The sequence below is a fragment of the Rhinolophus ferrumequinum genome, chromosome 10 (genome assembly GCF_004115265.2).
Source record: "Rhinolophus ferrumequinum isolate MPI-CBG mRhiFer1 chromosome 10, mRhiFer1_v1.p, whole genome shotgun sequence".
Classification (NCBI taxonomy): domain Eukaryota; kingdom Metazoa; phylum Chordata; class Mammalia; order Chiroptera; family Rhinolophidae; genus Rhinolophus; species Rhinolophus ferrumequinum.
This window is the reverse complement of record NC_046293.1, coordinates 71,854,850-71,879,504: the sequence shown is the minus strand read 5'-3', so window position 1 is coordinate 71,879,504 and position 24,655 is coordinate 71,854,850. Positions and strand designations below refer to the sequence as shown.

The following is a 24,655-nucleotide window of genomic DNA, read 5'->3' as shown; positions in this document are numbered from 1 at the left end:
TTCATTCATTCATTCATTCATTCATTCATTATTTGAATAGATATTTACTGAGAACCAATTTTGTGTAAGCCACTACTCAAGATACAGAAGGGTTCACAGGTGAAAAAATAAGGCAGGAAAGGCCTCTCCCCTCATGGTGTGTATATTCTAAAAACAAATAAATAAAACAAACTAATGAGTAAGAGAATTACAGATTGAGATACATACTATGAAGGCAATAAAAACGGGTAATATGAAAGACAGCAGATGGGCAGAGGGAACTTTGGATAGAAAAAGGAGTATTTAAAAGGTAAGTAGAGACTCTATTGGAAAATAGTTCTGAGGGAAGTCTACTTCTATTCAGCTTAGCCTCAATAATTTACATAATCTTTGCTCTCACAGCCATCTCAGAAAGTATAAGTCACTGCATCAAAGCTCTATAAATATGTACTATGGAGAGTGACATTTGTATAGCAAGTTCTCCCAGCCTGGTGCACCAGGGAAATTCTTACAGTGGTCATATGCTAGTGTGTACATGCGGTACTTTTAAAGATAGTTAATATAAGAATCATTTGATATGAAAAGCACCCAAAGCCTCATATCAAGGTATGTTTAAGCAAATTTCACTTTTACACTTAGATGTATTTGCAAATGAACAGGTCCTCCTTCTCAGGAGACCTGATAAGGCTACGAGAGACATAACTTGGAAGAACCCAGTAAAAGGCTGAAAATGATAAGAAAAAGAAGATACAAATACGGGGGACATGAAGAAGCTACGGTATGATGAAGATACAAACTAAGTTAGAGATGCCCTAATCACAGTATGTAAACAAACCTTCCTATTTAAGGTATTTTCTAAGATGTACCAAAGATGTACCTCATGCCTGCCCCATTTATTTTAAAATCTGTGCCATAAAAGCCATAGTTTTACAGTTACAGATGAATTACGATACACTAGCTCCCCTCCTTATCCATAGGGGATACGCTCAACACCCCCCTGGATGTCTGAGACCATGGATTAATACCAAATCCTATATACAAAAAGTGCCAAAAAAAAAGTATCCACATTTTAAGAAAGGAAAAAACTGTATTAAAATCGTAATAATATATACCGATAACAAAAGATGAATACAAGTCATGTGTATACATTTTTTTGGCAACCCTGGTATATATATGATTTTTTCCAGTACATATATATCTATGGTGAAATTTGATTTATCAATTAGGCAAAGTAAAACAGTAAAAACAATAACTAATAAGAAATTGAACAATTATAATTATATACTGCAATGAAAGTTATGTGAATGTGGGCTCTCTCTCTCTCTGGCAAACTAGCAAAGATTTCTTTTTCTTTCTTCACAATTTAAGGGATAGAAAATTTTTTCTTACTGTACATGTTAGCAACCTCAGGAGGCAATATTTTTTCTTTCCTTATTAAGTCTAGAACTTTCACCTTTAACTTCCAGGAAGCACTTTACAGCTTCTTTTTGGCATATCCAAATTGCCAGCACCACTACTCTTGCACTTTGGGGCCATTATTAAACCAAATAAGGGCGACCTGAACACCAGCACTGCAAAACCACTGACAGTCACTCTGATAACCTAGGCAGACACTACGTGACTAATGGGTAGGAGTACACACAGCATGGAGACGCTGGACAAAGCAATGGCTCACATCCTGGCAGGTCAGAAAAGAATTCGCAAGATTTCATCATGCTCAGTTTAAAACTTATGAATTGTTTATTTATGGAAATTTCCACAAATTATTTATTTATGGAAATTTCCAACATTTTTGGGCTGTGGATGACCACAGGCAACTAAAACCACCCAAAGTGAAACTGTGGATAAGTGGGAACTACTTTAGATATACATATCTGAGAATTTGGAGATCTATTACTATTAACTTGATTGCCCTGCATTACTCCCTTAAATAACTTTTGTTTCCTGTTCTTGTATTCTAACTTAATAGCCCTCTTATTAAAAACTAAAATATAAAAACCAAAATTGTGAGAAAACTGTCTTTAAGTAACTGTTTTAGTCTTAGCTCTAAATTTCCCTACTTTCAAAGGTCTGTCATATACACACAGTGTAGCCTTAAAACACAACTCTTTGTGATTATAGGGATGTTTTTCCTTATGTAGTCATTTTCCTTATGTATCTTTTTTTTTATCCAAAAGGATAATTTAAGACTATAGGAATATTGCTAACTGGATGGACCCCACACACATTTATGTCAATGGGGAATGCAAGGCATCATAGTAAAAACGAAAACTGAGTCAGACATATCACGACCCAAATCAGTAGATTTTTATAATATCTTGCTAGAATGTTCAGAATATCTTATGCCATTATTTATTTTACAAAAATAGGTAAAATACTTAATTATGAAGACTCCAAAGAGCTGTCCACCAACAGTGACTATAAAGAAGGAAATACAGTGTGAAAAAAATGCTTAGGTAACTGGTTTGTAAAAGTTTAACCAGTAATGAGAGTGTCTTCGTAGCTTATCCCTTGATATTTAATGAAGAGAATTGAACTTCTGTGACTCTAAGCATAGGTGATTCATTTTAACAATCCTTAGATAAATAAGTTAAAATTTAGCCTTGTCAAACAAGTATGTATTCTGATCTACCTACCATTAGCAGAATGTTATTGTTTACATTTTGTGTTTTGCTTCTCTAGTATTTGGACAGTTAGCACTCCCAGTCCTTCCATTTTAAATATAAACCTGTTGGGGAGGACCGGTGACTCAGTTGGTTAGAGCATGAGCTCTGGGCGACGGGGCTGCCGGTTCGATTCCCACATGGGCCAGCGAGCTGTGCCCTCCGCAACTAGAATGAAGTCAATGAGCTGTCGCTCAGCTCCCAGATGGCTCAGTTGGTTGGAGTGTGGGCTCTCAACTACAGATTGCCAGTTCGACTCGCGCAAGGGATGGTGGGCTGCACCCCCTGCAACTAACAATGACATCTGGACCTGGAGCTGAGCTGCACCCTCCATAACTAAGATTGAAAGGACTTAGCTTGGAAAAATCCCGGAAGTACACACTGTTCCCCAATAAAGTTCTATTCCCCTTCCCCAATAAAATCTTAAAGGGAAAAAATACATATATATATGTATTTATATATATATATATATGTATATATATATGCATATATATATACCTGTTGTGTTATGTTTTGTTGTGTTTGGTACGAGCAGCTGCAAAAAAATTAACAAAGATTTCAAGACGTCAATTACTTAAGAATATGCATACAGTTAATCACATTACTGGCAAAAAGATATCATTAACACAAAAGAAGGAATTCAGAATGGCAATACACAGTGTTTAATGTGATAGAAATGAAGAAATGGAACACTTTAGTCCTGTTTTGTTTTAAGATGAGAGAAAAAAAGTGAAGGTTTCCTGACCTTCTAAAATTGCATGTGATAGTATCCTCCCTCATCCTGTCCCTGTTCAACTTTTAAAATAAATAGCTTCTTCATCCAAGCAATGTCTACCTGATTAATATGGAAACATTAGATAAGCTATTTTTAATCAAATTAATGTTTACAAAAAAGGTCACGTCTCACACCAATGAAACAATACATTCCCTTTGGGATTTCAGCCACTTGATGAATTCAAACAGAAAGAGAATAAAGATGTTGTCTCTTTTTATAAATGGTTTTGTTATCATATCCTTGGTAACCTCTTTGGACCTTGCTAGGAAGGAATATAGGAAGTATTATGAATTTAATAAATTTGTTTTGTTTTGTTTTTTTCTTTTTGTTCCACTTCAAAACAGAACATCAAGCCAAAGTAAATACTCTCAAAGTATTCAAGAGATTCTAGAGCTGGCCATAGTGGATTCAGCATCAGTTTTAGAAGACCCTACAACTTTTTCTTCACCACTCCAAAAGTCTGTTGTTATCACAAATCTCGAAAGAAATTCATCGTGTTGACAAGCGGAACAGATTCAAGGAAGGCTGGATACCTCATTATCTTTGTCATTAAACTTTAGTTAATTAAAATGTCACACCAAATTTTCCTTTGGACAAAAGGCTCTCCTCAGGGACAACTGAGGAACGGCTCTTTTCTATACACTTAACTTAAAAACATTTAAAAAACATTATTTCCATGATATGAAAAAGAAAACCAGTACAGTGTTACTGCATTCAGTGTTCCTTCAAAGACCCTCAAACAGAAACATAACTCATTTAAATGTATACCCCACATCTGGAAAAACCTCAGAAGAGCTGTATTTGCCTGTTATTTAAAATAATCATCATCACAATATTACCCAAAATTAGAAAACATGTCAGATATGAAAATGCAGAAAATTATTTTGTTAGTGTGTGGCATTACTTCTTAACCTTTGATTGTATACTTTAAGGGTACTTAAGAGAAACACAATTTATATAAGTCAATAAAAATGAATGAAATACTCCCTAATGTTTATTCACATTGATATTAGCCAAGGAAGGGAGGAACTATTTTTCTAATGGCTCAAATAAATGAATTTCATTTTTTCAATAATGGAGTTTAAACACAGTATGTGATGGAATATAGAATAGTGAACAAGCTTCAGGAAAATTACTTAAGATCTCAGGAAGTTTCTTCACAGAAGCCTCCAAGATTTCAGGTTTTTGTTTTGTTTTGTTTTGTTTTCATAACATACACCCCCCCACCCAACACCAACAATTTAATACCAGATTAGCAGGACACACGGTAATAGAAAACTCTAAATTATTCATCCGATTGCTTAGACTATCTAGCAGGTTGCAAATGTCTACAGGATTCAGTGGGCCATATTTCATGTGTTACTTAAATGTCTGCTTTATTTTTTTCAAGATATCACATCAAACTCTACTTACAATACTGACATTTTTCTTAATGTTGTCTTCAGAGATATATACAATCTGGTTTCATGAGAATATCATTCCAGATGTTTTAGTATTCGACAAGAATGTCAATGAAATTAATTTAACCCATTAAACATCCTAAGTATGACCCACACCATATAGAAAGAGTGAACAAAATGTCACAAAACTGCTGGTCACGCCTGATTAAGTAAGAGAGTTTCATGCAGACAGATGCATATAATCATTTGCACAAAATAGAAGAAAAAAGGAGGAGCATGTATAGTTCCTCTTTTTAAGCTGGCAAATCTTTCAATTAACAATGACCCTGTAAATACCACAGGTTTTGCAATCACATGCTAATTTGATCTCCACTACACAGGATACACCCATGGATGTGGTGTCAAGTGGAACTCTCAATTGAATCACCATAAATGCTCAGGACAAACGTCTCTGTGACAAAGAAAGGAATGAATGAGATTTTCCAATGCTACGCTTTTATAAAAATCTGTCATTTCTTCACAAACACAATTAAATGAATATTGTAGACTATAGCCAAATAATTCAGACTAAAATGATCAAGTTTACCCACTCTGTGATAAATAGTTTTGATCTGTAAGACCGACATTTCCCTTTATAGGCCAATTAAAACAGCTTGACTAAGATTTACTGAAATGCTAAGTTCATTGCCATTCAAAATTGTATGAGACACTGCCAGCAACCCTCCCCATTCAGTTTTAAAACCACATGGGAGCTCTCTTTAAAATTATAAACCTGACTTTAAGCATTCACATCTGAATCTAATATTTTGATATTAAAGGCTAACTTCTATTTGAATGTCAAATATAGGCTTGTATTTTATTCAAATAAAATAACGACAATTTATTCCAACTCCAAAGTAATAATGCTTTATTGAATAATGTGTGCCCTATACCCAAAAAACATTTAACAAAACAGAAATGTCTAGTAATTAGAAAAATAAATGTAAGTATTTTTGTTGTTTGGACACACATGAGTGTCTACTTAGGTGTAATACTACTTTGAGAAACGGTAATTTCTAATTTAAGTATGAAAGAGGATATAACAGTTATAATTTAAACCTCAGCAACATTTTAGTAGAGCTCCATCAATTTTTAAATAATGTACATAATAACAAGTTTAAATAATACAAAGTGCATATACATGTGTAAGTTTGTATGTATACTTTACCTTTATATATATAATGTGCATACACACACACACACACATATATATACACATACATATATATGTACATGCTTGTTTATATATGTACAAATATAATACTTTCATATATACCAGGGGTGCCAAAAAATGTATACACACGACTTGTATTCATATTTTGTTATTAGTATACAACATTACAATTTTAATACAGTTTTTTTCTTTCTTAAAATGTGTAGACCTTTTTTGGCACCCTCTGTATAAACGTAAAGTAAGCCCACCTGTACGTTTGATCCCTAATCTTCTGTTTCCCTTCCCTCTCTGGAAGCCATCGCTGTTACGATTTTCTATGTACCTCTCCACAGCTGGTTTATGCACACATATGTACACATGTACACACACATACAAATGTTTTGTGTGTTTGTTTATAAGCAAGTACATCAACCACCATATTCTGCGCTTTACTTTTTCCATTTACTATACCTTAGTCTAACTTATTATCAGTACATGTAGATCTATCACATTCTTTGTCACGAACAGGAAAATGTTTTAAATGTGCTTTACTTATTAGTAGAAGTTGATTCAACTTATGATGTTGAATCATAAGACTAAGTACCAAAAATAATGAATATGGTGACAGTGTGAGCAAAAGAAGAAAAAGAGAATACAAGAATTATGAGGCGTGTCAGAGTTCAAATTCAGGACAAAGTTACGTTATATATTTTTTTGAAAAGCAGAAAGCTACAACATAAAAGTTTATCAATTTAGTCTTTACCATCACCCAGAAAACTGTTCTTCAAGAGAGCCCCATCTGATTTTCCTTAAGCCTGAAAAATTACTCACTCTGCCATAAAACTTTTGCCCTGGAGGCCAAAAGCCTATCTCAAGGGACTACATATTTTTCTTAGACAAAACTGAATAATTTTAAGTCTGGATTTATATGTTAGATTGTTTCTGAGACACATTTGCAGTAATAGTATCCAGTTCCTTACAATATAGTTTCTGAGGTGGTAACTTGGGAACATAACGGAATCCCAAGGAAAGTTTATGAGTCTGATAAAATACGCCGAGAATTTTATGATGTAAAGAAAATCACAGCTAAACTGAAAGTTGATTCTCCTCTATCTAAAAGATTGAACAGAGATCTCAACCAGTTGTGAAACTGACTTCTACTTCTCATTCTTTGATGGGGTGAATGAAACTATTTTATTATAAATGACCTTAGTCATTTAAAACTAGAATAAGGGACTAAACTTTCTATAATTGTAATGAAGATAAACTAAAAGAAATACCAGCCAACTTGTATGGAATGCCAGTCGTCAACACAAAAGGTTTCTGACTTTAGGTTGGAGTAAAGCAGCTTATATCTCTCAGTAGGAAACCACAACAGAATTATCCAGGGCAACTTTTTCTCTGTTAAGCATTACCCATGTAATTTTATACTTAATAAGATTTTAAGATTTTATTTGGATTGTTTTGAGTTTTGGTAGAGCAGCTATTGTTATATGGATAACCATGCTTATGTAGCCGGATTTTCCTTTTAAATATTTTCCTGGGGGTTAACACGAACCAACTTTTGATTTGTGAGCTTCTCCTTTCCCTGAAGAAAAGTGGTCAGACTAAAATGAAAGTGGAGAGGCTCCCCTAGTTCTGGAAGTTGAGTTCCCACAGTGTGAAAAACCACAATGAGATAGTGATAATAAAATATGGCAGTGAGTTCCCAATCTGTCTTCCACAGAACTGCTTTCCCACCAATTCTTCTGGTAAATCTCTATTAAAATTGTGTATGTAAACAGCTGGAGTCTTCAATATTAACTTTAACATGGTGACTATCTGCATTATACTTCCTGAGAACCTGAGGTATTGCTGAACCTTTGGAAATCTTAATTAACAGCACAGTCCTCACGAAACATTTCCTGGAACATATGTATTTTGAGTCAACTTCATCCACATGGAACCCAATTCCCCCTAAGCCCCCTGTCTCCCATTTTCATTTTCTTTTCATGTTTTCCACCTCCCATGAATAGGGAATTTTTCAATCCAGACTCCAGAGCTTAAAATACTGAAATGTACTTTGCAGTGTGGATGATGGATAACTTTTTGAAATATTATAAGCTATTGTGTTTTATTTCAGAAGCCACTGCCAAAAGTAAAAATCATAGGCCAGATTCCTAACTCCCTTGGAACTCTCCTATAGAAGTGACCCCTTGAAATTCCTAAGCCCATGAAATAAATATGGATTGTATTTTGTCTCAAACGCAAACTGTGTTTTTCTTCTTGGCAAATTGCATGGACAGCATTTGGTACCTTATGTGAATTTTCTTTTTACTCATGTAATCTCTGCCCTTACAAAGATACTAAAAACAAATAAGCAAATAAAATAACAACAAAACCCATCAACTTTGTGTCATAAAAATGTAATGAACTTCATGGCATTGTAAATATGAGTGTGTGCGGGGGTGTGGGGAGTGCTCATTTTTCATGTACATAATATAGATTTTTATTATCCCCGGTATTAAGACATGGCTTTAGAGCTGAATATTTAACTAAACTTTTTGCAAGAATATTCAAATCTGATTATTTCCTTTGAGGAAAAAAGTACCTAAGGCAAATTTTTCCCAAAACCTTGATTTTTCTTATCCTTGAAAAAAATCCAAGAAATGTCACATATAACTAAAGATAATGGTTTAAAATCAGACAAAGGGAACTGTTAGGCACCAAAATAATGATATTTTAACATTCATCATTGTATTTTTGAATATTTAAAAATAACAGAATTGATTACATTTTTATTTAAGTTGCTGAATTAATGAGATTTCCAATATTTTTGAAACTTTTTGTTTCAACCTGCCAATCCTATGCATTACCAAAAAGCAAAAAACAAAACAAAACAAAACAAAAACAACCAAAAACAATCATATGATTTCACAGAAAATGGAAACCAAAATTTGAGTATATGACAATTATCATTCCAGGCTCTGTAAACACATAACTAACAAAACTAAAAAAAAATCTACAAAAACTCTATGAAGCTGATATTATAATCTCCATTTAGGAGAGAAAAGACATGGAGTTCAGAGAGGTTAAGTATTATATTCCAAGTTACTCCTTCAATAAGTGGCTGGGCTGGAATTTGTATATAAAAAAATACCTGGTTCCAACTTTCATACTTGAATTCCTCCTTACATTTATCAGAAACATGTAGGTTTGAATTTCCCGATTGATATCTCATTTTTCAGATTATCAAAATGAATGCATTTGCTTTTAAAAAGTTAAAGATTTATTCAATGTAAAGTCAAAAAATAGCTCTGAATATTTGACAGTGCTGAATCAAGTCTAAACAATTAGAATTTAATCATTCTTATCCTTTCATAGCCAAAAATCAGTCTAAAAGTTTAGAACAACTCAAGATTTGTAAAGGTTATTTTTAGAAAATATCACTTTTTATTGCCAATTTAAACAATTTGAATTTTAAAATTCATAATTCCACAATGTTGGGGAAATTTTTTAAAGCCAGTTCCTAATATTCAAATATTAAATGGCGTTTAGAAAAGAGATGTAGATAATTAACTATATTTTTTCTCTTTCATCTTAATGTTATATATTCCCAAACACTAAGATAATTGAACAGTGAGAATTTTATTTTGATTATTTTACTTTTTATTACATCTGTGTAAAACACTGTGATATCCTTTCCACTAGAAAATATTCCAAGAAAATATTTTAAAATTATTTTTGGAGTTAAAAACTTTAATTGAAAGATTGAGGTAAGCCAAATACAGTACTAATTCAAGTAAGTCTAGATTTCCAACGTGTATCTTTATACTTCAGAACGAAGGCAACAAATCATGGGTGGACCTTCTATATGAGAAAATGGTGCCCGGTGCTCAGAGGGTGCCAGCAGCCAGCATTCAGCATTTATAGCAAGGTATCAGTATTTCCTCTTAATTTTCACTCTGCTATTATTTCATAAAGTAGTATTTACATGCAGACTTAAAAAACGACATGCTACAAGAACAAATAATAAGACTATTCTAGTAAATAGAAGACCAAGACCTGCAAGCCCTACTTTTTCCTGAAAGATCAAAGAGCATGGGCTGTAAAGTTCTTAATATGTATCCATTGTAATAATAATTATATAGTGTTCCTTTTCACCACATAGCATATATGCCAGGATAAAATGGAGTTCTGAAAAAGTATACTGATGTGAAGATAATAATGTTCTAAAATTTATAGAAAAAATAAATTTCAATAAAATTTTATGCAAATGAACTTTATCGTATTGTTATGAAAAGTCAGTACATATTCGTATTGGCTATATAATATACTACCTCAGTATAAGAAAATATATATACCTCCTGAGACACTAACTCCTGATCATTAGAAAGCTCCTGTGAAATAATTGTAGAAGGATTCCTACATTAAAATCAGAAGTTTCATTGAATTACTTTGTAAATTTATATATAATCTGACACAAAAGAAAACTGACATTAATTTTTAAAAATATAGGTAAGACTATCTCTATTGTATACAATGAGGAAGTTGCGTGTTTTCATATATATTTATGTATATATATAATATATATATCGTCTATACCTTAAATAATTTTTTTTTAATATAGAATAGCTTTGTGACCTTTGAATAAGCAGTCTTAAGACAAAAGTAATATTTTGGATTCCATTAAATTAAGACTTTATGTTCAGCAAATGAAAATATTCCTAGAAAGTGAAATGGCAACTCACAGAATGGAAAAATATATTGACAAAGTGTGTATCCAGCAAAGGACTCCTATGCAGAAAATATAACAAGTTCCTATAGACCATTAAGGAAAGGGACTTACCACACAGTAGAAAAGTGGGCAAGAAACCTAAACAGATGAAAATATGATCAATTTCATTAGTTGTTGGGTAAATGTAAATCAAAACTACAATGAAATCCCACTACACAGAAAATACTAAGAATTGTGGCCTTAAACTGCTATTTTGAAGATCAGTCCATTGTCACATCTGAACTTTGACATGAGTAAGCCACATCTATCCATCCTTTCAAAATTTACTTTATATTTCCTAATAGTCATCATTTCTTTTATATTCTTGCTCTGATTTCCCAGATGAAGTTGTTACTCAATTCTTGCTATGATAGTAATAAGTCTTATTCCTCCGTGCTAAATCCACAGGAATTACATAAAAGGCAGTAGCTGGGTCATTTCACTCATGTCACTTGGCTCCTGTATGCCTGACTTTCTTTACCTGTAAAATGGAGTTGATAGTAGTACACAAGAAAACAAAATGAGAATGCATTTTAGCACCTCTGGCTGGGCCCGGCAAGCATTATTTATTAATTATTTAATTATCAGTAGTAGTCTTTCATGATTTATATAACAGACATTGAGTCCAATATTAGAAAATGCTTTCAATAGTCTAGGAAAAAAATACTATAAGCTCAGAATTTCTCCAAATGATAATATATAAATATATGGTCACTGTATTTATGTTAGAGGGAATGTATTTTTGAGATATTAAAAAAAGATATCTGTCCTTATTTATTTCTATTTCTTAGTTTACCTATGTTTTTTCTACCCATTGAAACAATGACATTTATTATTTCAAGACAGAATTTAGCCTATAACAAAAATAAAAAATTATTGCTCAACTTTATTACAAATATATTTTTAAAAGTGCATAGTGACAAAATAGTATTGAAAGTCAGGATTCATTGAATGAGAAAATGTTTTCCAGATTGCAAAAGCTTCCCTTTACCTATCAAATGAAAATCCTTGAAAACCAGAGCATAGAGTCATACTGTAAAACACAATGCAGAGGATGCAGACAATACATTCAGAGAAACTAACTATGATGGCGAGACTAAATAAAAGTTCAAGTAGCAGGAAAGAAACAAGGAGACTCAGAGGGGGTGTGTCTAATAAGACAAGACACCATTAGAATCTGAGATGGAATCTGGTGCCTCCATACCCTGAGAATAGGCCCAGAAATGACAGTAGGATAAGAAAATTTCCCATAGAGGTTGAAGATCACGGGGAAAGCTAAGAGGACTGTGTCCCACTTTCCATTGGGTAGCTGGTAGGGCCACAACATGGGCTGTCCCTTGCCAATATTGAACAGCCACAGTAGAGGGAAAATGGAAACAGGACGTGGTTAGGCAGACGGTGTTTGATTAAAGCACTCCTGCTGGGCAGTTTCTGTGTATACCAGTTTGGGTATGCAAAAATGTGGCAGGGACTAGTGTGCCCAAAGAGAGGTGGCATGAGGCCAAGGCAGATGCAGAATTTGGGCAATGGTTATCAGCAGTGGGTGTCCACACAGTAACCAGAGCCCAAGTCTCAGCAGAGACTTGTACCCAGCGACCCGGCTGTATGGAGCTATTGAAGCACAAAACAGCAAGGATCCAGATAATCCTGATGGTAGTAAGTAAACCAGAGACCCTTTTTCACTCCCAGGATTACCCTGAGGACACACCAACTTCCCTAAACATACTGCAACCACCCATCCGGAGATGCCATGTTATAAAGGAGAAAAGAAGAGAGAAGTGTCATGGAGAAAGGAAAACAGCACTGTCAAAAAGTTTGATCTTCAAATTACTAAATAATTACTCTGATTTAATGATGGTTTCTTAAACCAAGAAAGAAAAAGACAAAAAGGAATCTAATTTAGATTTCTCCCATCCTCACCATTCGTCTTTCTACCACCACCAGCAGGAATGGAAGTTCAAGAGCGAAAAAAGAATATGTTATAGAAAATACTGAGTTGTATTTTCTTGCATCTGAGAAGTAGTGCGTCTTAAAGCCCTTTAAGTAAAACATATAAATTACAATGCACTTGGCTGAATTTACTATCCTACAATGGACTTGTGACGACTTAGAAGAAGATCCAGATGATACATCACACTAGACAAGGAAAACTCTATTAACATCCATAAACCTACCCTGGCAATAGAGCCTGGACACTGTTACTGAACAGAGTGATCTCACCAGTTATGTTCTAACTGACAAAAAAATCAAAGAATGCCAAAACACTTTTAGGTGTTGGAGCATGACTCAAACATACTGCATCTCCTTGCTGATTCTCTAGCACAAAGTTATGGTTGGCTTTCTATGAGACTATGAGTCTTGGACTTAATGCTAAAGTCATATTCATGTTCCTAAGCAGGTTTGTTAGAGTATCCTAGTAACTGTCATCAACAAATGGGACACTCGTATTGTAACTTTTATATTCACTTTTTAAGATAATATGCCTTTAAGATAGTCAATTTCAATTCTCTGGGTCTTAATTTTACCAATGACACTTGTGTTAGAAGATTTTCCCCTAGTCATTCTACTATTAATAATCTACATTTGAAGAGACAGCTTCAGAGACCTATAAGACCACCACTGAATTGGGCCAGATTTGCTCAAGATGGATTAGTATACAACAGCTATCTATGCACCACATAACAACGTTTCAGTCAATGACGAACTGCATATACAATGGTTGTCCCATAAGATTATAATGAAGCTGAAAAATTCCCATCACCTAGTGACATCAAAACGTCGCAGTGCAACACATTACTCACGCATTTGTGGTGATGCTGGTGTAAACAAAACTACTGTGCTGCCAGGCACAGAAAAGTATAGCACAAACAATTACAGTAGTAGGCTCTACCATCTAGGTTTCTGTATGTACACTCCATGATGTTCGCACAATGACAAAATCATCTAGCGACACATTCCTCAGTATTCCCATCATAACGTGGTGTATAACTGTGCACTAAGGCCAAATTATGAAGATTTTTGACCTTGAATCACAGAAATAGCAGAAATTTGAATCACAGAATAGCAGAGTTGATATTTAGATCCAAGAAATCATGAATAGCTCTTTTTAAAACATAAGCATGAGGCAAATTGTGAGGCAAAGGAATAAAAGTACAAACATCATTATTAATTTTTTAATTCAGCAAATATGCATCCAAGATGTGTTACAGATCTTAGGATATACAAACATGAACGAAATAGGCCTCTCCTTAAAATAAGAGTTTAAATGAGAACATTTATTTCAATCAGATTAAGGAGAACCATGAATGAGTGCCAAGATTACAGTCATGCTAAGGAAGATTAATTTCTCAACAGTGTCTAGGAAGTACTAGTATGACTTTTATAGCCACAAAACATCAAAGAAAACACTACTATTATACAATCACCCCTGAGAGATTCAAAACGTATGATCTATAAGCCTCAGCTAAATGGCAAACATAGCCCAGTCTGTCTTTTGGAGTATATATCAAACTGAACGGAATCATGCTGAGAAGGCTGATGTTTTTGGCCTTTATTAAGGAGATTTCTCTCTGTGTACCTGGGTTCTGCCCTCTACAATAAAGAGCAGCAGTGAAATTTAAATCATCTTGTGTTCCAGAACATATGGCGAATGTAGCACACATTTTGTGCAATAGATAATAAGGTAGGTACCTCTTTCTCCTTTATGCCACTGCCAGGATAAACTGTTCCAAGTGTTTAGTAAATTATGTGCTGTATTAAAAATGGTATGAGCTCATTATTCATTATTTGTAGTGGAGGGCAAAGTTCCTGTGTGTCTCCAACTCGACTATTTCCAACAGAGAAAAGGTTTTGATTTATTTGGACTAAAATACTTGGAGTACAATGGAAGAAGGGTAAGAACATCTCTCTGATTTTTTCCCATTTAAGTATTCTTAGGCAAACCTCAGGACTTACTGCACAGGTTGGATCTCAGATTCATTCAGTGGCCTAGCCTTGCGGCTAGTAGTAGCAAAATTCATTGGCTTAACTCAGAGCAGTCTTGTTATTTTAACATGGCTGTTTCTATTTATAAAGTTACACAATCCAGTTGGTTCCTTCTTCCTCCCTGTCTGAGACACAGTTTACAAAAAGAAACCACAGTCATTACATAATTGCATTGCCAGGAAACCCAAGTGTTGTTTTCTGGTGGAGAGTAAAAGACCCGCACCTTGACTTAGGTTTTACTCATCCTGAATCACATCTGCTCTTTGGGGCACTTTCTCCTGGCTCAAGAATGTGCTCTGAAGTTTTACTACGCCCATTAGTAGGCCGTTTCTGCTATTCTGACTATTCACATTGTGGTTTTACAGATGTCCTGTAAATGAAAGCCTGCTGCCCAACAGGAAGTACCTGCTTCCAAGTCCTTTGGAGAGCAGCAACACATCCAGAAGAGGATCCAGGTGGTAAGACATTTGCTCAAAAGTTTACACAACTGCATTCAAAAAGAAGAAAGCAAAAGGCAAGGCCAACATTGGGATCCACTCTAACTCTCCTTTCAACTTAATGGCAGCTGCACCAACTGAGTCTGTCTGTACAAGTCAACGTGGTGATCTGGTACACATGAGAACTTTCCTCTGGAACGTGAAACAAGCTACACATGTAGCAGAATGAACACAGGGAGAAGATGTCAAAGATTCCTTAAAATACTTGCAACTCCTTAAAATACTACATTTAATTAAAATTAAATTGCTATTTCACCAAGGCTACAGCAGAGAAAGGGATATGTGAGTGCGTGCGTGTGATACCCATACTTTGTGTAGCATCTTTTCTTGTATTTCAGGCAGAATGAACTGTAAAGTCTGCACCTGGGCCAGTCTTCCTAGAAGGACTTCCTTCAAGCTAAAGCCTCCTTATCACTATATTTCAGTTGGATTTTTATCTTTTCATTCATTTAATTCTTTCAGCTTGATTCACATAGACCATCCATAAGGGCTAAACAAAATGTGTTTAGTGCTTGAGGGAATTAATTTTCTGCCTGAGCTAACTAGACAAAATATGATGCAATTCCTCTTCTGAATTTCAAATGTTTTGTTATCTCGAAGGCGACTTTCCTCATCCTATAAAAACAGAGAAGGGAAATGGGTGACCTTAAAAAACATATTTCTGAAACCTAAGATTCGCACACACACAACCGCCTCTGATAATTTTGGGTGTAGACAGATGCTCTCTTCCTCTTTGTACTTCCCAAACATTCTGTCAATGGGCTATTGTGCAAGTGTGGACTTTCTCCTACACCACATCCTGTCTGTCTTATGGAGTAGAAACGCGCTGCTGAGGTCAAATGAAAGTCTTGTTCATTGTGTGTAGTCTCTGATGGTATAGGAAAAAAACAAACCATCTGCTGTACCTCAAGATATCATTATATTCAACTCAGGACACATATAACTTATGCTGAAAATTACTTGATGAACTCAGGGAAGCAACCCCTGTTTGTTTTATTGACAACTCTAAGTGTTTCACACAAAATGAAAGAGCAAGGTATTCATTATCACCAACATTAGTTAAAATGGTATGGATTAAGGAAGGAGCAAACGCAAATATGGGAACCTCCTAAAAAATGAGGTACTTTGAATAACTAAAAGCTTCATAGAAACCATTTCTAATTTGAATAATTGTTGTTAGAAAAAGGACATGCTCTGTTAAATCTTAATAGAGAACTGATAGTGTGTGACAATGAATCTTTAAATAAGGCAAGATTTTAAAATTGAGAAATAGAAAATATTTTCAACTACTACAAAATTAGAATTAATAATTAGACAATTAGAGAAAACAGAACAAAATTAAAGAGAAAAACAAGAAGTTTGATTCAGAATTAGGGTGACCAGCTATAGCTTCGCTCTGGACTGAGAGGTTCCTAAAACAATAGACTTTCAGGGCTAAAATCAGGACAATCCTGGGAAAACCAGTATAGTTGGTCATCCTACGTAGACTTATTTCATTTTATTTTTTTTTAATGGTTTCATATAGAAGTTAGGAATAAGGAGAAAAAAACAATAACTGCAATTTGAAATAAAAATGTTATTGAGAGAATCGTTATTTAAATTATATAGTATGTCTCTATAAATGCCCCTAGGAAACATTTCTTACACACCCAGAAATAGACAAAGTTGTGTGAATCTCCTGAGCAAATATTAGCTCATGCTTTGGACACTGATTAAAACATCACTTGCTTAACCTTTATGTATCAGCAGTTAGAAAGCTCAGAGCCAAGTGTGTAGAGACCTCTAACAACTACACAAAACATAACAGCCTAATTTTACACACCAGCCTTTCCTCTAGTTTTGTCCTTTTCCTTTGTTCTTTTTGTCTTGGAATCCCATTTTATTTGCATATGCTTTGAAATCTTACATGTTGTGTATGTTTTTTAATTCTACTAAATCCTCTTTTCAAACAAGGCAGGATCTAAATCAGTGGTTTCTAAACTGGGGGCAATTTCCCCATCCCTGGACATGCAATGTCTGGAGACATTTTTGATGATCACAACTGGAGGGAGTAAATCTGTTCTAGATTAAAAAAAAAAAAAGAAAATGTATAATGAAAGTTATGATTATTAAAAATCTGAATTATAATTGTTTCTGATATGTGTCAGTAATAGACATTTAACATTGCCAAAACATTAATATAGATTCCTAAAAAGAGTCCCATCTGTTGCAAGTATACTTCCCATAAAGCCTATCATGTTAAAATAAGCTATTTTACACACATAGATATATACAGATACACTTTGCCTTATCCATGGCAGGTAAGCAATAAGTAGTTGATAGACTAATTGACTGGAAAAATAATTAATAAATATAAGAAAAGTTACTGAGGCTCTATGATGCGGACCTATATGTCGCAATCGGAGGAATTTACATTTGTGAAACAGCAGCCTTGTTTCAGAGTACAATAGATCTAGCCTGAATCCCAGGAAAAGAGAGGGGCAAACATGTTGGAGATGATAAACCTTGCATCCAGTGGAAGAAGGCAACACACAAGTGTGGATAGCAAAAAGCCAGCCAAAGGAAGGAAGACACAGCTATAAAAAGCAGATGGTTTCAAGAGAAAGGAAATATGAAGCAGGATCCAAAAAGTGTATGGGTCAAATAATAATATAACAGGTTCTGGCAAAAATATCACTCTGTAGAAAGTCAATAAATTGTTTATATATAAAAAAAGGCACAGCAAGATTATATTAAAAATATAAGCATTCGGGGTCAATAAAGAGAAATATGTAACCTGTGTATTTTTTAGAGTCTAAAAAGTGAGCAGTTTAAATTAACTCAAGCTAAACAGTAAATACCATCAAAGAGAAATAGAAACCTGAGTAGAGATAGTCCCAGACGCACAACTCAATATAAAGACCAATTGAGTCATTTAGAAATTTACCTTGCATTTGAAAAGAGGTTGTTTTCTATTAGATTGGTGCGAAAGTAATTGTGGTTTAAAAGGTTAAAAATAATTGCAAAAACCACAATTACTTTTGCAACAACCTAAGATATATCTGTGTGTCCAATTAGGTTTGCACCAACCTAATATGTACTGTTCTGTATATTTGCTTACCGTGATCTGAAAGGATTGTAATAGGAGTTGCTTCTGTCAATAATGGTGGTGGGTTTGTCAATGACTCATTTATACATTCCCAGAAGGTCTGCTTTGGAGCCAGTTTGCAATGTGCTGACAGAAGCTACAAGGTGTCTCCAGAGCAAGAGAGCAGAACTCCCTCACACGACTCTGAAGCCACCCATTTGACCACATCTAGAAGCCAGCAAATGCTTCCTTCCTGCGGTGACTGACGCCTGACTTCATCTTGATTCTTTAAACTTTACTTCTAGAATTCAGATCTTACACTGCCTTGGCCTTTCTGGTTCCCAGCTTGATGGAGAGTGTCCAGGTCCAGCAAGAGAAGAATGCTAAAAACTCAGTGATGAAGCAAATAGCAACAAGGGCACAGGAGCAAGAAAGAGTTGCTTCAGGATGTGATTTGGACCACCAGGTTGGAATAAGAGAAATTGAAGGTAGTTAGCAAAATCACAAGGACGGGAGCAGCTGGAGGAATCACGAGACCACAGCGGGACTTGTACTTCTGTGTAGATGAGCCTGGTCTATTTTTTAAAAGCTGGGTTAACGGCAAGATGTTTTATTTCTGTACATTGAATAACTTGAGTGTCATTATGGTCCTCCACTTACTCAATGTCTTGCTCCTTAAAGACACATCCCTATAATTCAGGGTAACTTCTTGACAATCTGAAAGACACTTTTGGGCAGCTTAGGAAATTTTTAATATGGTCAATATTTGCTTAATCTTGAATATCTGACTAATTAGGCAGTCTCTGGCTAACTAAGTGTTGGCTAATAGTTCGCTAAAACATTTCCCTTCATTTCTGGGCACACAGCTAGACTATATTTCCTAGCCTGTCTTGCAACTAGGTATCAGTACATGACTGAGTTCTGACCAATAGAACGGAGTGGAAGCGAAGTATGCAATTTCTAAGCCTCTTATCCAATCCTCCATTTTCTATCTTTCTTTGATGGCTAGCTAGAGATGGGATGACAGAACCACAAGCTAGAAGGAATCTGGTTTCCTGAGTTACCATAAGCATGTGTCAGCAAACTTTTTCTATAAAGGGACAGATAGTCCCTTATTTTCACCTCTGATGGCCATACAGTCTCTATTGTAACTATTCAGCTCTGCTGTCTTAGCACAAAATCAGCCCTAGACAACACATAAACCAAACTCATGGCTGTGTTCCAATAAACCTTTACTTGACAAAATTGGGCACTAGCCTGGATTTGACCTATGGATCATGCTTTGTGAAGCCACGATTATGCGCAACAGCTAAAGGAATGAAAACATACACACCCACTGTTTTAAGCCTCTGAGACCTTGAGTATCTTCTCTCTTAGAGAAGTTAGCATTACCTTAACTAACACCATGCCATTTTGATTGTTTATAAAATGTACTCTAACACATTTCAGGATGTAAAATTGTGAACCTGCCACCTCAGGTTTTAGGTTTTACAAAACAGTCCTTTCACAATATCAAAATACATTAAAAAAAAGAGTGGCCTGTTTTTGTTTGTTTGGCTTTTTATTTTTTCTTTTATGGAGACTGAATTATGTTATTTTACTGGGAAAATGTTTTTTTTTTTTTTTTTTTTTTTTTGCTACTGCCCTCTCATCTGGTGATTTTATCTCTAGGCAGAATTGCAACACTTTTTAACAAATCATTCCATTTCCTGAGGACAATGGGGAAATCCTGCCGTATTCAATTAATGAACTCTCCAATATATATTGAATTTCTCTGTGGGCCCCAGTGACTAGGAATCCACAGAAAAGCATTTCTTAAAGCAAAAATGGAGCAACTGTCGGGGTTGGGGGGATAGGAAGAATTCAAAGTGAAATGTGTCAAAGATTAATTCAGTATTCCTGGCAGGAATCTGTGGCTTTCTTTGTTTTCCCATTATGTGACTCAGTATCCACAAAGAGAGAAAAGAATAACACTGATTTTTGACGGTAGCTTATAAATTGCAGTGAGAGAGAGACAGAGAGGGAGATGAAGAATAAAGACAGAGGAGTCAAACAGACCTAGGTTGGAATTCCTGCCCCACCCTACCATGAATCTGAGCTCAGTTTCTCCATATGTGTAATTGGAATAATAATACATTGGGTATAGCATCCAGCATGTGGGAAGGACTCAAGAGTGTTAGTAATTATCATTAGTTTTAATGGCTACTTGCTGCCAAGGTCACACATTATCTTTTCCAAGTAAACTGTTTTTCTTTAAAGAAAAATGTATTTATCCTTCAAGACTTGGAATTTTGTGGATTGCTCATATTTAATAAGTGAATCTGAACATCCACCGCTCTTATATTAAACTTGGCCCACTCCCATGGCTCTTGAACTTGGTATTTTAGTCAAAAATTTGCTCCATCACATTCTCTTCTGTATTTTTTAATTTCTCTCCCTTTACTGGATCTTCCCGTGTTCCATTTCATGATTACCTTTCTAAAATACAGACTTAATCATGTCAGTGTGACATCCTTCTCCCATGCTCTGTAGATAAAGTTTAAACTCCTTACTGGACATTTAAGGCCCATCTTCCCACTGCCTCAATTCAGTTTCCTCTCTCTCGTTTGCATCCTACATCCTCGGAGAGATGAATAATGTAGTTTTCTAAACATAGCACAGTATTTCACATCTTGGTAAATGCTATTCTATCTAAGATGTTCTTTTTCCAAATTTATTTGGCTAAATCAAATTCATTCTTCAAAACATGATTGAAATATTAATTTCTTCACATAAGGATAATTAATTACTGTCTCCTCTATTCTGCTTCCAATTCTTAAAATTACTAATTTTTGTATAAAACTATAAGATACTTGTATAATATTATAATAGGTAACAAATGTCGACCACTAGAATAGACACTCTGTTGGCGTATAGTTTACATGCAATATCTCACTCTTCACAACAATTTTATTAGGTAGTTTTATTACTGTCCTCATTTTATAGATGAAGAAACGGAATCTTAAGTATGAATTGACCTGCCCAGGTGACATTGCTAGTAAATACTGGAGCATTCCAAAAAGAGAACTGTAATCAGTAGATGTCAAATGCTGCAAACAGGATGAAAACAAAAGATAAAATGTTAACCAAGAAGAGATGTCTTTTCAAAAGCCACTGCTAACCTTTAGGAAAACAGAAGTCAGAAATCAAGAAAACCAAAAGCAAATGCAAAGCTTGGAATAGTGGCGATGAATACAACTACTCGTTCAAGACATGTATCTGGAAAGTTAGAAAGATGGAGTGATCATCTGAAACAAGGTGAAGAAAATTATTATTATTATTATCGTTAAAAAGCAGTAGAGACCTGAGGAATTTTGGAAGCTGATTCTAAAACAGTGTCTCTCAACCGGGTTTGATTTTGCCTCTCCTCGCCCCCAACACCCCACTCCAGATACAGTTCATGATATCTGGAGACATTTTTGGTTGTCACAACTAAAGGATGGGACTGACATGTAGTAGGCAATGACAGCATGCTGTGAAACATCCTACAATACTATCATTGCCCCCACAACCAGAATTATTAGTCCAAAATGTCACTAGTGCCAAGGTTGACAGATTATGTTCCAAAGGATCCACTGCAGAGGAAGAGATTAAAAAACTAAGAGAACTGTGATAACTGATAGGACAAAATAGGGAAGGAAGAGAAAAGGAGTAGATAATAAAAATGTTACCCTCTGAATAGCTTTATCAAGAATTATTACCCTCATTTTATTTATTATTTTATAGACACAGAGGTTGAAGTTCAGAGAGCTTAAATGCCTTACCCTTTCAGGATCTAGCAGAAGTTTGAGCTCCACATTTGATGGTCTTTTAACTATGCCACCTAATATTTTAAGTTCAAGATTGACTGAGGGTGATTGTTGGAGATGTGATAGCAGAAATACCAATCAGGAGGCAATTATTTTGCTTAAAAATTAATGACATACCCATTGATTTCATGTTTCCGTAAACAATATACTTAGTGTCTTCCTTTTTATTAAAGGAAAGAAAGATGTCTGATACCAGGAAGGAAGGAACTGAGAAGAATGCGTTTGGCAAATGGACATCAAATATACACACAATATGGTCACTTGAAGCACAATAAAACGAGTTGTATGAGATTTTCAGTAACATGTGATCACATATAATTCACACCAGATTTTTTTTTTTTTTGTAATTTCAGAGGTTGATACATAAGATATAATTCTTTAAGGACTTTGCAAGGCATGAACTAAAATAACAGACACTAGCATTAGACTGCCACCTTCCTACAAATTGTTACTCAAAGGAAATAAAAGTATGATCCTGAAAAACAGAGCCTCTGTCAGTAGAGACAATGTTAAAATTCAAGGAGCATTACAACATTCTTTACACCACTGTGACTGCAAAAGCAAAAACAATTAAAAACGATGATGAAACTTGAAAAAAAGCAACTTGAAATACGAACTATCACAAGAAAAAGACGTAATGTTGTTTCTTTCAATACAAATAACTAAATGTGCAAGCACAGCAGAAACAGGAAAAGGAGACGAAGCATCTAGGGACCTGAGTGCTGACCTATGCAGCTGTGGGCCTGGCCAGCTCTGGAAGTGCTACCATGTGAGCAAGCCAACAGGAGCGTCGACAGCCCTCAGCAATCAGGCATCTTCTCCAAGAAGGAAACAGCTGGCCGTTAGAGCCAGCCATTTACTCTATTGACATCTGCTGCTATAGTTCTACCCTGGGGTGTCTTTTATTTATTCCTGTTATTCAAACAGTTCGATAGAGACAATGTGTCAACCTAAGTGTCTTCTCCTGATACTTCTAGGCACTTGGGTACACCAATGATTTATTCAAAATTCACTAGCAATGTTAATCCAATACTTAAAACGAATCTTACTAGTATGTGCAGAAATTCAGTCAAACAATAGCCCTTCTTCTCTTTCCCTGGAGCCAGCAGAAGTCTTCCTCCTTGCAGTGTCATTTATCGGTGAAGAGTAACATCTTTTGAAGCTGTAGCCTACCACACTCTAGCACTGAAATATTGGCAAGTAACTTAACCTCTCTTTGTCTCAGTTTCTTCATCTGTAAAATGGGAATACTCACAGTGCCTATATCGTATGGCTATTGTGAGAACTGAATGGGATATTCCATAAAGGGCTTGGCTCAGTACCTGGTATACAGCAAGCTTCCAAAAACCTTAGTTAATACTAGTCCCTCTCTGCTATGACTTCTCCTAAGTATCATTGACAGTATAATTTTGTCTCCCTGTTACATAAGAGCCTTACTAATGAAGTGTGCCTCCATCTATGATCTGACCCCAAAATGTTCATTTCCATAAACAGTTTGCTCAATGATAATGGTTTACTCACTGGGAATTCTATGCAACAATCTCCTCAAAAGAATGTTTTTTCCTCTCTATATTTGAGTACTGTCTGCCCATTAAATTCCAAGTACTTGAAAACGTGTTTTTTTTTTTTTAATGCTCCATCCAAACAGGGTTTCTGTCAGACCTATAATCTTACAAAAGGATTGCCTGCATTAGCAATATTATTCATACAATATATTTACTTGTGTATATCACTATGTTTTTTAAAAATATTATATTTAATGCTTTTGAGTATCTTGTTTTCAAAGCCTCAGTGATAGCATTATGTAAACAAAACAGTAAGAAATAATCTCTACCTTGATAGTCCTTACAACTATAGAGTAAGGAAATTAAACAAACTTCCATACTACCACGCATATAAATACCCCTACTTTTTCAAGAATTTTCTTTAGATCTCTCCAACTGGATGTAAATTTCCCTTCCTTTTAAAAATCACAGCAATGTAATCATTCTTTTCTTTGACTTTTGACCTGAGTCTTAAAAGAGTGCATGAGATTTAGAGGATAGGGTATACCTAACAATAGAGATAGATAGATAGATAGATAGATAGATAGATAGATAGATAGATAGATAGATAGATAGATAGATAAATTATATCATGAAAAGAGAGTATAATGTAACAGACAAAAAATACTTTGTAGGGAGAATCCTAGATTCAAGTCCTAGATTTCGGTACTAGTTAACTGTCTGATTTTATGACTGTTTCCACTCTATCAAAGCCTCATTTATTTCTCTGGCTAATAATGCCTACTTTGAAATGCTGTGACAATGAAATGGGAGATTTCCTATAAAGTACATGGTAGGTGCTCAAAAAACTGTTTTCTATAATAATGTGAAAAAGAAAAAATCTTGTGTTTGCACAGGTAATCCAAGAGGGAAGGGATGAGGGAGCCCAACATTGGAAAGAAGTTAGAAACGAGAATAAAGGTAAAAGGGAGGTGGTGGGCCAAGTTTAA

General features: G+C 35.0%; 1 protein-coding gene across 10 annotated transcripts in view; it reads right to left on the bottom strand.

The window, feature by feature from the left end:
- The window catches only part of NAV3 (neuron navigator 3), a 770,226-nt gene that overhangs the window by 292,677 nt on the left and 452,894 nt on the right, over positions 1 to 24,655 (bottom strand). The window contains exon 1 of one of the 10 annotated variants that reach the window (XM_033117413.1): positions 18,347 to 18,385. The exons of the other annotated variants lie outside the window; for them this stretch is intronic. The gene's annotated coding sequence lies outside the window, so the exon portion shown is untranslated. Of the gene's footprint in view, positions 1 to 18,346; positions 18,386 to 24,655 lie in introns of those variants that run through there. 10 annotated transcript variants of the gene reach the window in all.